The sequence below is a fragment of the Passer domesticus genome, chromosome 2 (assembly GCF_036417665.1).
Source record: "Passer domesticus isolate bPasDom1 chromosome 2, bPasDom1.hap1, whole genome shotgun sequence".
In the NCBI taxonomy this organism is placed as follows: Eukaryota; Metazoa; Chordata; class Aves; order Passeriformes; family Passeridae; genus Passer; species Passer domesticus.
Window position 1 is genome coordinate 50,286,041 of NC_087475.1, and position 12,030 is coordinate 50,298,070.

General features: G+C 39.1%; 1 long non-coding RNA gene across 1 annotated transcript in view; it reads left to right on the forward strand.

The window, feature by feature from the left end:
• Nucleotides 1-1,368: 1,368 nt before the first annotated feature.
• LOC135295410 (uncharacterized) overlaps nucleotides 1,369-12,030 on the forward strand; it is a 75,526-nt gene continuing 64,864 nt past the window's right edge. The window contains exons 1-2 of the long non-coding RNA XR_010357492.1: nucleotides 1,369-1,496; nucleotides 11,485-11,570. This is a non-coding gene — a long non-coding RNA (uncharacterized LOC135295410). The remainder of the gene's footprint in view (nucleotides 1,497-11,484; nucleotides 11,571-12,030) is intronic.

The following is a 12,030-nucleotide window of genomic DNA, read 5'->3' on the forward strand; positions in this document are numbered from 1 at the left end:
AGGACCTGGAATAATCTTAGGAGAGTATTGTAGCCTGTGAGATTGAAAATATCAAAAACAATAACATATGTCTAGAAGAGGAAAAAGAGGGATGTATCTCATCTTACGGTCTTGCTGCCACTCAAGGAAGATTATGATGGCTGATGTGGTGTCTCTACATATCCCTTCCCAAACCCACTCTGCTTCTCTAAAATGGGAGATTCCCACAGCAGTCTCCAATGCCAGCTAAAAGGGATGGTGCAGGAGCATGCTGTGTGTTGGCACCCACATCTACTTGTAGGGACAGAAAAGGGAAAGCAGGAACAGTCCTGAAGCCCTGCGGCAGCATCTCTGTATTTTGGGATCTTCCACTAAGAGACATGTCAAGGAAGTCAGCCTTTTCTTCTGACTTGAGGAGTCACTTGGAAAACAGCCCCCATGGAAGAAATTTTGCTAAGCTTAGGGCCAAAAACTGCAGTATGCTTTGCATTCAGTGGACTGAAGCGGCTCTTGTGCATGTTGTCATGTTGTCTGCCTTCCTTCTTTTCTCTGGATCTTCCAGGACTGTCCAATCTGACAGTAAATTGTTCAGTTCCCTTGATAAGGAAATCCTTAAGATTCTTTTGTGGCTTCCAGTTTAGGTGTCAATACACATCTCCAGGAGAGCTGTGGGATCCTATTTTCTGTCCACAGCTTCTCTATGCTTTATATAGAAATCTTGTAAAGAGCTTGGCTTTACAAGTACAGAAAAGCAGCCCTAGGTACAGTTAGGAAAAGAAAGATTCTAAGCCTGCACTGAGTGACCATGAACATCCATGGTGGTGTGTAGCACAGCTGGAACACTCACCAGGATGCCCTAAAAAACTAGAACTTCAGGCAGAGAAGTTTGTGTAAGAGAATTTTCAAGAAGGGCTTTTACTTAGAAATTCACCACAATGACAGGAAATGTCCTCCAAGTTATACTTTAGGCTTTTGGAAATATTTTTATTTAAATACATATTATCCCTCATAGCTTTTCAATCTTCAGGCATCATTTATCTTGAAGTTTAACTTCCTCCATATGTTTATCATCAGCTAAAGCACCAGAGCTGATGAGCAGCTTGGAAATGTTTTTTCATGCGGTTTATATAAGGTTTTTTGCTTTTCAGCTAAATGTTTTTACATTTAACTTGAACCCCTTCTGAGAAGAGCTAAATATTGAACATTAGTACTGTTATTTCATACTTACATAATAGCTATTCATTTGCTCGATGAGTGAATTTTTCCATTAAGGATTTTCAAGCCCCACATCACAGAAGTCTGGAGCTGCAATTGCAATTTGATGCAATCTTGGATTGCCCATAATTAGTGCAGAATGGTGCATGATGCCACCATCTTCCATATGATGAAAGCTCTGTCTTAGATGGTGCAGAGCACTTCCATTTGACCTAAACAAAATTGACTCAGTTTAGCAAATCAATCTCACTAAAGAGCGTTGTGGGACTTAATAACACGCACAAAGTATGATAAAATGTTTGGTAAGTGCAAGGGTAAACAGGGATCTTATTACAGAAAGCTATTAGATAAATTTGCAAATGGATTTGTTTGTTTATCTAAGTTTATAAAAAATTCTGATGCAGTTCTATAGTTGAATGATCTATCACTATACTTCATAATTATATTCATTTGACTTACATTTTGCTTCTTACTGTTTTAGAATTTTATCAATTAAATCTAGGAAAGCAAAATCAGAAAAAAATTCCAATTTGATTGTATTAAGCATAATTCAGGATAGGGTTAGCACTCAATCAATTCTTTTGACCTCTTATAAAGTCACCAGATAACATTTATAGTCTCTCATTTTTTACCAAAATCTTTTAGAAAGGCATGGGAGTAAGAGAAGAGTAGAAAGGTTGCCTGTGTGATTGTAGCTCAGGACATACACGGGGATTATTTTCTGGTACGAGATTTGTAATTAAAAACCAAAGAAAGTTTGTGTCCCATTAGAAATTTTATTAAATGCATGGCTGTTTGAAAAATAGCAATTGAGAGCACTTTCCAGAAGCCTTCAATTCCCCCTCCAATCTGGAGAAAGGTTCATTTACTTTGGCCAACATTGCTTGCACAAGAGTCATGTAAATTCTCACAGCCTTTCCCTTCTCTATTGATTTGACAAATAGATTTTCAAAATTTTCGTCTTTGCTTTTATAATAATTTCTTGCTATCCCTTCAGGTTTTTCTATGTTATGTGCATTAATAACTCACAACATTTTAAGTGCCCTTTGAATATTTGGTTTTGGTTCTTACTTACATTTAGTTCTTCTTCTCTTGACACCTCTTGTGACAAGCTGTTCTGCCTTTTCTGATACTAACTTGATGTGTTAAAAAACTTTGTCTCCTTTTAATGTGTTTTATTGGAATATATTGGTTATAAAAGGTCATAGATTACTGGTGGCTTGTTTATTCCCTAGAATGGATGTAAGCAGAAGCAGGAGCTCCTTTAGAGTGAATTCTGTCCTGATCCAGAGTGCTCTGCCTCTTAGTAGCAGGGAGACTTCTCCTATTTGTTGCAAAGTTTGGTAAAAACACCATACATTGAATAGGAGCACAAGTCATTTCACAGGAGCTAGAGGTCAGTGCCAACTCTGTTTTTCAAGATGTCCATGCGTTCCAGATCCCAAAGGCTGACAGGGCAGGTAAAATGTTCCATTGCCTATTTCTGAACATTCTCTTGCTTAGCAGGACTGTGTATCACCAGTGATCAAACAAGATTAAACTGGGCTTTCTACTCTGTTTCTAGAACAAACAGATTTTTCAGTCTCCATTCTACAGCTTTTATCATTCACTGCAGCATCAATTGACGTGTGCTCCACAAGTTCAGCAGCCATCCTGCCCAGTCTCTTAGTGCTGCAATCAAGCTTCCAAATGCACTCAACTTCATTTTCCTCTAGATGGGAATTCCCATCAGCTGCTTCTCTGTGGTGTCAAGAGCCCCAGCTGCCCTGCTTGTTGTATGCCATTAATTCATTGAGGCATCCATCCACCAAAATGCTATATCTCATGTCTACTGTAAAATGCAGGAAACCCATGGTGCACCTTTGAATTCAGAGTATTAGGGGAAGCAATTTAGGATTTAGGGAGAAGTGTGAGCAGGGACACAAAGTTTGACAGCTATCCAAATTCACATGAGTTTAACACAAAGCTCTGTGCCAAAGGTAACAGCTCACATGCTCTAACAGTGAACAGTCAGACACATAAATATTAACACATAACTAAATTAATTTAACCAACCAACAACACAGAATAATCAAACAGGGAGACCAGATTACCCTTAGAAACAGGTAAACTGAAGAAATTCCAAAGACTCTACCTAAATATTGCTGTATTGTACCCTCAATTCCTTGAAGCCCTCACAGGAATCCATAGTTCTTAGTCTAAAAACTTGTTAGCAAAGAATGATAGGCTGAAAAGACAGAAGGAAAATCTTAAAATACCATGAATTTAAAAAATCTAAATGAGAAATTATATGCTTATTATCAGCTTCTTTTTTTTTTTCAGCTGCAGTGCTGGACTAAACATAATACTGTGAAAATTTCTGTTTCTTTCCTGGACTAATAAAAATAGGAGCCTCTATAAACGCAGAATATCTATCAAAACCCATCAAACAGACATGATGATTTTTTTTCAGTAGGGGCAGATTAGCTTTTGCAGAGTAATTTCCTAATACTTTCCCTAAAACCATACTTTTGAAAGCAATATCACAGTTTATGAAACTTTTGAAATGAGACATTTCATTTTGTGCTTTGGTGCTTGCAGTTATTTAATGTTGTTTACCAAAGGATGTTTGTAATAAGTGCATTTTGCATTTGAATGGTGCTGTATGATCTATGTTAAAACACACAAGTTTGCAGATATTAGGCTGTATTTCTGACTAAAGCTGTCTAAATCCTTGTCCTTTATTGCCAAATCAGGGCTGGGATAACCTGACATGCTCAGTGAAAAGACTTTTGAGAATCTCAAGTGTTTTGAATCCAGTAAGCACCAGATTACTCATTATTCTGTGGAACATGATATCAAGCATTTTTGTTGGGTTGATTAGGCACGAAAAGTGGAAAATCTTTCATATCAGCAGGAATGATCTCTTCAAGATCTTCATGCCATAGTTCTTCCATTTTCAGGCATGGATCCAGACTCTTCTTTCCATGTGAGTCCCTTGAACAGGAAACAAGAAGTGCCTTCTAATATTCTGGGTTGATATGCTTTTTAAGTACGACCACTTTTTTGCAACATTGAGTGATAAACACCAAGATAGTGTTGCAGACAATACTTTCTCTTCCCTATCTTTAATGAAGGTTTTTACAGCTAGTCTTCTTTGTATTTCTGATACAGCCTGAAAAGTTCAGTAAATTAAATAATGAAGCTTTTTTTATGCAGTATTTAGCATTTTCATTTTTAGTACAGAAGCTCAAAATTGTAAGGCAAGCTCTGCTACCTTTTGCATAATCCATGGAACAAAAGACAGAACAAATCTAATTCCCACCACAATCTTAGCAGATCCTAAATCCTTCAAGGGTACTTGTCCTGGATTTGATTACATCTGGAAAAAACATAATCCAATTTTTTTATTGCCACTGTATAAAATTGTTTGTTGTTTGACTAAACATTGTTTGCCATCCCCAGATCCTCATGTAAATTGAAAACATTGCCCACATCACTGCTATATATGGATGTGTTGCTGCTGGTAGATAAATGACTATGGAGATTTTTACAAAGTTTTTATCAATCATAATTTGCCTCTGAAAATATGTATTTCCATTACCCTAGGAATATATAGGTGTGGTAATATGTGGGAAGGCAGAAAGAAGAGTAAGGCATTATTTTTCTTCTGAGTCTTTTTCAGTGCAGGCTTACACAGAATTCCCAGGACACATTGCATTTGAGACAGCAAAAAATATTCTTGCAAACTTGCAAAAAGTCTACTCTATATTCAGATGGAATAAAGTCAGCATAATGAAAAAGCAGTGTGGGGTTCCTTCTGAACCTCTGGAAAAGGCACAAGTACTGGCTTTTAATTCTCTGTTGCTTTGCTATTCAAACAGACTAAAATATCAGTCATGTGCTTTTTTTATATGTCTGAATGAGCTCTCTTGACATTTCAAGGCTTGGTGGGCAGTGGGCTGGTTACTTGAGTCTTAAATTTCCTGTTCAGCTAAATGATACAACTTTCCATGGTCCCTCTTCTCCAGAAACCCTCTAAACAGTCTTTGAAAGAACTTTATTTTTTACTTTAAGTATATCTTATGCCTCAGTATTTGTTATACAAATTCTTCATAAATTCTCCACTGGCAATAACTTTCACTGGGCCAATAGGCACACAAACATTTGTTAGATTGTGGACAAGGGTGTTTTTGAAGAAACAGTGTTAAATATTTCTCCTTGAAAACAGCTCTAGGCAGCTCTGGTGGATATTATGTCATTCTCTGATACCCAGGGGAACTAACTTTTAGCTCTGACCCCAAAGGAGACCTCAAAGACCTGTCTCAGCAATCAGAAAGCTAACAAGGTTACTTTGCACTTGCTGCAAGACGACAAATTCTGTTTTCAGTGGTGTTAGGAAAAATATTCTTGAAACATTTCTGCTTGCCTCCTACACATGACAAGTGTTTCTGAAAAAATGCTTCTTGGTGGCTACACCTTAGTAGGTAGTAACAAGTCATCTGACGATCTGTTGCTCAGAGAGAAATGTTCTGTTATCTCTCCCCAGACAAGCTGCCAAGACTTCCTCACAAAAAGACTCTTGTTTTCACATCCAAATATTTTTCATATTTCTTTAGTCCTACAAGCAAGTGGCTTCACTGATCCTAGTTAGAAAAAGGAAGCCATGACAGGGCTGCATGTGCTGCTTGTAGCTCTTGAAGGAATCTGTGTGGTTGCTACCTGCTTGAGAAGCTTCCTCACGTACTCCTGCCCTGCTGGAGCAGCGATGATCCCGCTGAGCACCTTGTGGAGCAAGAGCTCCCTGTACACATGGAGGCAGCTTTGCAGCACCTGCATGTCTTCCTTCCCTCTTCAGAGACTGGATGCTCATCATAAGAAATGGATGCCACATGGCAGTCAAAAACCTGCAGACAGCCAAGGCAGGTGTAATCTGGTTTGGGATCTGGAAGCAGCAGGATAAAATTAAGCGTGGGTTAAACACCACCTTGGCACTCACCCAAGGTCTGGGGTAGGTTCTGCTAAGTTTTCTGTTGCCATGGTTACACGGGTGGTTCAAACACACTCAAGGGTTTCCGTCTGAATGGCAGATTGTCTTTGACTGCATTTAGATGTATCTTGTGTTCTGTCACTGGGACCACGAAAACTTTCTGCTGTAATCCTAACCTCCCTCTACCTCAAAACTGCTTTGCAGAAGTAGGTTGTGCACTACTGAATCTCCTTTTAAATAAAAATTAATACAGAAATTCAGGAACCATAAATTTCAGTGCTAATATTAAAATAGTTTTCATTATTTTAGGGAAATACAGTACTCAAATCATTGTTCGGTCTATGCTTTTGAAATGCACAGCTGAGGCTAAACTTTCCTGCATTATATTTTCATACCAAAATTTAGCTCTGAATAACCATTGGGTTTAGTTTTGTACTCACAGAGGCCATTCCAAAAGGGATTTGATTCCTATGTCTTTGGTGAGAATGAAATCTAATGAAGCAAATAATGTTTGCTTCACAAGTGAATTAATTGGTTTATTGAATTGGGTTATCTCACACTTTTGTCCTCAGCCAATTTTCCCTGTCCTGCTAAGTAATAAAAGATTTGGGTCAGATTAAAGTAAGACTATATACACAACGCAATGCAAAATAACTGAAGTCAACCTTAAATTTTTTAGTGCAAATTAATTCACACTGAGACACTGGAATCTGAAAAACTGTCCAAAAGGAAGACTGTCTGAAAACAGATTTATATACTTTTATGGGAGATGGATAACATGTTCTGCTTGGCAAGGAAGTCCAGGCTTTTACAAAGCCCAGCAGCCTTCTTTGAATGCTAACAGTGTGTCTCTGTTTGTGGAAACACAGCATTCTGGTTTTGTCTCCTCCATTTTGAGCTGAGTGCAAGTAACTTTTTCCTATTGGATGTCTTTGTGTTATAAAGGTCAGTGGAGCAGTTTTCACTTGCCTTTGCAGGTAAGAGCCAGGTTACTGATGGCTGCTGTGCTCCAGCATCGCTTCTTAAGCTGTGCTCAGCAAAAGGACTAACAGCATCAGCAGAGGATTTTTCCAGTATAAGGGAATCAGGAGTATGCCCAAGACTAGAGAAAGAATAAACTCTGAGCACTACTTTTCATAGTTACTATCTGGTTTACAACATTAAATAGAAAAAGGCATGAGTTTGCGCTTCTATTTTGATATAGTCATTTCTTTGCATTGACTTTCAAAATCAAATCTTTCAAAAGATGAAATTTCCGACATTCTGAAGCCACAAAAGTGAAGTTAAAATATGCAGACTTCTTACAATCACAGTGACTCCAACACTGAGAATCCATGCTGATATGGAAGAATGTGTAATGATTCTTACAGATGTGGAGCTTAATTCAGAGCAGTTGATGCTGTAGTGGGTGTGACTCTGTGGACACTGGTATGCCTTGAGCACTGGGAATGTTTGTAATATTCTGTGAGATCTGTCATAGTGTCAGCTCCACCTCATTTTCACTTTGTTTTGCTTTCCTTTTCATGGTTGTTTCCAGACATATTGAAAACACATGAGTGAGGTTAACAGCTGGGTACAGAGGAATAGGATCAGGAAATGAAACCCCCACAAGTGTCCTAGGAAGTGGAAGGTTTGAAATGCACTATGGTATATGTCAGGAAATTTTCTCAGCATGTACACAGATAGACAGTAGTTATCCACTTTATCTGACCTTTATTTTCTCCATCTTCAGTGCAATCATGCACAGTTATTTATGCTCTTGGTATTAGAATTTCATGCTGTTATATCCGCATGTGTGTATTTAACCATACATATATCTCATACAAAACACCATTACTACAGCAGAATACACAAAGGTATCTTCTACTATGTCCACACACACTGTTAAGACCTTCAATACTTGACCTGCCAAACTACCTTACATGTTTTCCTCTCTTTCAGAAAAATTCACCTCTTTTATTCTGTGACAGCAGAGGAAAACAAGAAACTGGATATCAGATATGTAATCTTTTGGTTTTCCCTCTTCTGAACTGTTTTTATCTTGTACTCCCGATTGCTGTTGTTGGTCAAGAAAAAGCTTTTGCCTGGCTTTGCAAAACCTCAGAAATAGCATTTTTTGGTTTTCTATTCCTTTTTCTTCTCCCATTGCCAAATAAATATTTCTACATAGAAATAGATATGCAGGCATCAAAGCATAATGGAAAACACAGTAAGTCAAGCATTCACATTTTAGAAAGGAAATAACAGGCAGAACGGGCTAATGTTGCCACCTTTTCGTCATGCAGCTGGTAGCCTACTAACTCTCATATCTTATGGGGACAGATTATTTTAGGTTCCAGAAGCAGAGAGAGAAGGACCAAGCAGAAAATAGATAGTACTCAGCCTTTTCTTTCTGCCACATGAAGACGTGCTGTGTCCTTGCACTGGGGTGTAATTGCTGCTGGAAGTTGCAGTCATTTTCAGTTTCAGCTGGGAACCTTTAGAGCTGAGCTGTCAGGCTGTCCCTTCTCTCCTGACAACAGCCTCATACAAAGAATTTAAGTGTCATGTGGGGGTCAATCCCATCTCTCAGGGTGACACTGGGGCAGCTGCTGCCCTCTTGCCATGCTGCAGGCTGTGAGAATTTTCAGTTCCCGAGTCAAACCTCCATCCTGAAATTGAACAAGCCACAATTTTTAAGGCCTCCTCTGAGTTCCCAGGTAGATAGCAGCAGGGCATATCCCTGCAGATAGCGCAGAGCTGAAAATCTTCAATACGGTTATGGCACTGGAGTGATAAGGCCAACATATGTACTTAAAATAGGAAAGGTTTCACAGATGGCTAAAAAGTGGAATGCTGGCCTTTAGGCTGAAGTTTGAAGTTCTTGTTTCATTCCACTCACCCAGGACTGAAATAGAAACAATTAGTGAGAAAGAGGAAGAGGTAAAGCCCAGCATTCAGGGATGAGCAGTATGTGGCTTGCAGCTCAGCTTGTAGACATTTGTTCCTTGAAATATGGCAAAAGAAAGGAGCTGAGAGAACTGAAGAAAGAACTAATTTTTGTTAGAAAACGTTAGTCAGCTTGTGATTAAAAATAAAACCTTATATTTGTATAAGATTTACAAGCCACCCTCATCTGGGATATTATAACAGGAGATGCCCAAGAATGCAAAATTTGGTAGCTAGGACACAAAAAGCAAAGCCACGACAAGAAGGACTAGGAAATACCTTCTGAAGACTTTTTCTTTAAAGTTTGAAAAGTTACAATGTCTGATGATTTTTTCTCCCAAAATTTTGTGATTAAGTTCATGCACTTTATTACAAAGAAATTTTTTATTCTTGCTTGAAATGCATATCTCTGTAACCCAAACTCTAGTGTTATGATAGTCTGAGCTTACTGTGTAAACTGATTTCCTTTCCTTAATTGCCCTTGCATAATTTCCCATTTTTATGGTGTTATTGTTCTACATAACTAGTATTCTGTATTCTTCTTTTGAGTAGTAGAGGATGCCATAGATTCTTTAGACAGAAGTCACCTGTGAAATTCATTTATTTACATTAATAGAAAACAGTGAAATTGAGTGATGCTTTTGCAGTTATATGTCTAGAATAAATCATTTATTTGTCCTCTGTCTGTGACAGTCTGCAGTTTAAGCAAATTATTTGCTGACACAAAATGTAACCGAAACTGTAGGTTCAGAAGCTTTGCTGTCCTCTTTTATCTGCTCCCATTTCTTCATGGAGCATTTTGATCTCCCCTGCAGAAATACTTTGAAAAATACAAGCCTTTTTTTTAAAATGTGCTGCATGCTGGGTAATAATATGAGGACCATGTTATAATTGAGCAAAAATGACTTCTTCTTAAAAACAAGAATTTTCAAAGTTTTTCCCACAGTGACTAGATTTTCTTCAGCCGTGTGCACAGAGGGATTTTTCCTGGTGCGTGCTTCAAACTCCTCCTTCCCACAGCGTGGCCTCCATCCCCCATTGTATTGTGCTGTTTCCTGTGTGGGCAGTTTTTAGAAAAAGATGCAAAAAGCACTTTTAATTTCTGCCTTTCCAGTAACCAAATAATTAATTGCAAAGCCAGTAGCAGAATGGTCTGATTAGAGCTGACCTGGCACAGCAGCACTCCACCTTATGCAGAGTATCCATTATTTCACTACATGGAATGTTGTTTTTGCTCCTGCTGGAGCCAGTCTTGATGTGACAGAGCAACTCTAACCTTCAGAAAGTGGGAAGTAACACACCAGCATGACTGCCTTCTGCAAGTTCTTACCTCCTGGAGATGGGAAGTCAAGCAGGGCTGCTGCCAGAGAGAGAGATGCCCCCCTCCCCTTCTTTCTCAGTGCTGATCTAAGGTCGGCAGGAGGAGGTGAAGGTTGGGCCATAATGGGTAGGTAGCCCTTCTCTCTCCTTTCACCTGCAACTTTTGGGCTTGGGAAAGAGCAGAGGCAAGTTCTTCAGAGCGTCATGGGCAACACCATGGCCAGATTTAACTTCTAGGGCTGAGATTACAGAATTAAAATTTTTGCTCAAATCCAACATGATTCATTGCCCAGAAATGAGTGGAGGAATGACTCAGAAGTTGCGTGCTCAGTGGGAATTAATATCCAATGACCAGTATACTTGGCTGCAGTGGCAGGATATTCCTGGAATATAGAATTGTCTAGGTCCAGCCTGTTTAGAGTGACTTCACCAATCCCCAGCCTCCTACCTCTTTCTACCCTGCTACCCTGCGCTCCAGTGTTGCATTATTTCCCCCAAAATGATGGCAGAAAACCCTGGACAACTGGAAACGCCTCAAATAGCCTTTAGCTTCATGCAAGTGGTAGATAAAGCTCCAATGCATGGGGCATAGTCCTTATCTACTGAGATAGCAGTTCAGGGAATGTCTTTTTTTGGTACTTCCCCTTCTCCCTCCTTCTTCTACCCAGTGCTACAGCCGGTTAGTGCTTTCTGGCAAAATTAGGGAAGTGTCAACAAATGGAGTGTGTGCAGAAAGCTTCACTTCTGGTGCTGGAGAGGACAAATGTCTGGCTTGTAAGAAAATAAATGTGCTGCTATGTCTGCACCCTTTTGACTCAGACTCTTCCCTTTGTCTGCTATCCATTGTAGTTTAACTTCCTTCTGCATCCAGCAGCACTGCATCATTTCTATCTTTCTCTCTGTATTGAAGCTTCCTGTAGTATTCCTTGTAAATCAGCTTTTATACTCTAGCTTCAAAGTTAGAGGCCTGCTTTGAGTGGGATATGGACCTGATGGCCCCCAGTGGTCCCTTGAATCATAAATGGTTCCCAGGTGTATGATTCTGACTTCACTTTTACATGTTTTCATGGCAGGCCACTTTCAGGGATCTGTGCCAGAAAATGAGGTTGTCTCATTGCACGTTTGTTTGGCGGATTGAACAGCTGCATCTCTTTGAAAGGTAATGTAAACTACAGATTTTGTGTTGTAAACAGAGGTGTCAGACATGAATATCTGTTCACCTGCATGTTACAACTGGAATATGGTTACTGAAATGGAATATGAACAACAGATTTGGAAATTTTACTTAGAATGTGTATTCCAAAAAAGAAGGACATCATCAAATACCTCTCCCATGTTAAAGAGAAGCAGATTTCAGGATGAAATCTTGAGGACACACATGCTATGAACTAAAAGTTGCTCAGCTCATAGGCACAAGGTCTGAAGGTTTTTCAGCCAAAAAGAGAGAAGAGTCCCAGGGCAAAGGAAGTAGAGAAGGAGTCTAACCTCCCAAGAATGAATTCAACAGACATTTTTCTCTTTTCTTTGTTAATGTTTTTATGTGTCCTATAAACATAAGAACTATCATAGAGGAATTAATTTTGTGAAGGAGTTGAGCATCTGGCTGTCTAACAGTGTTT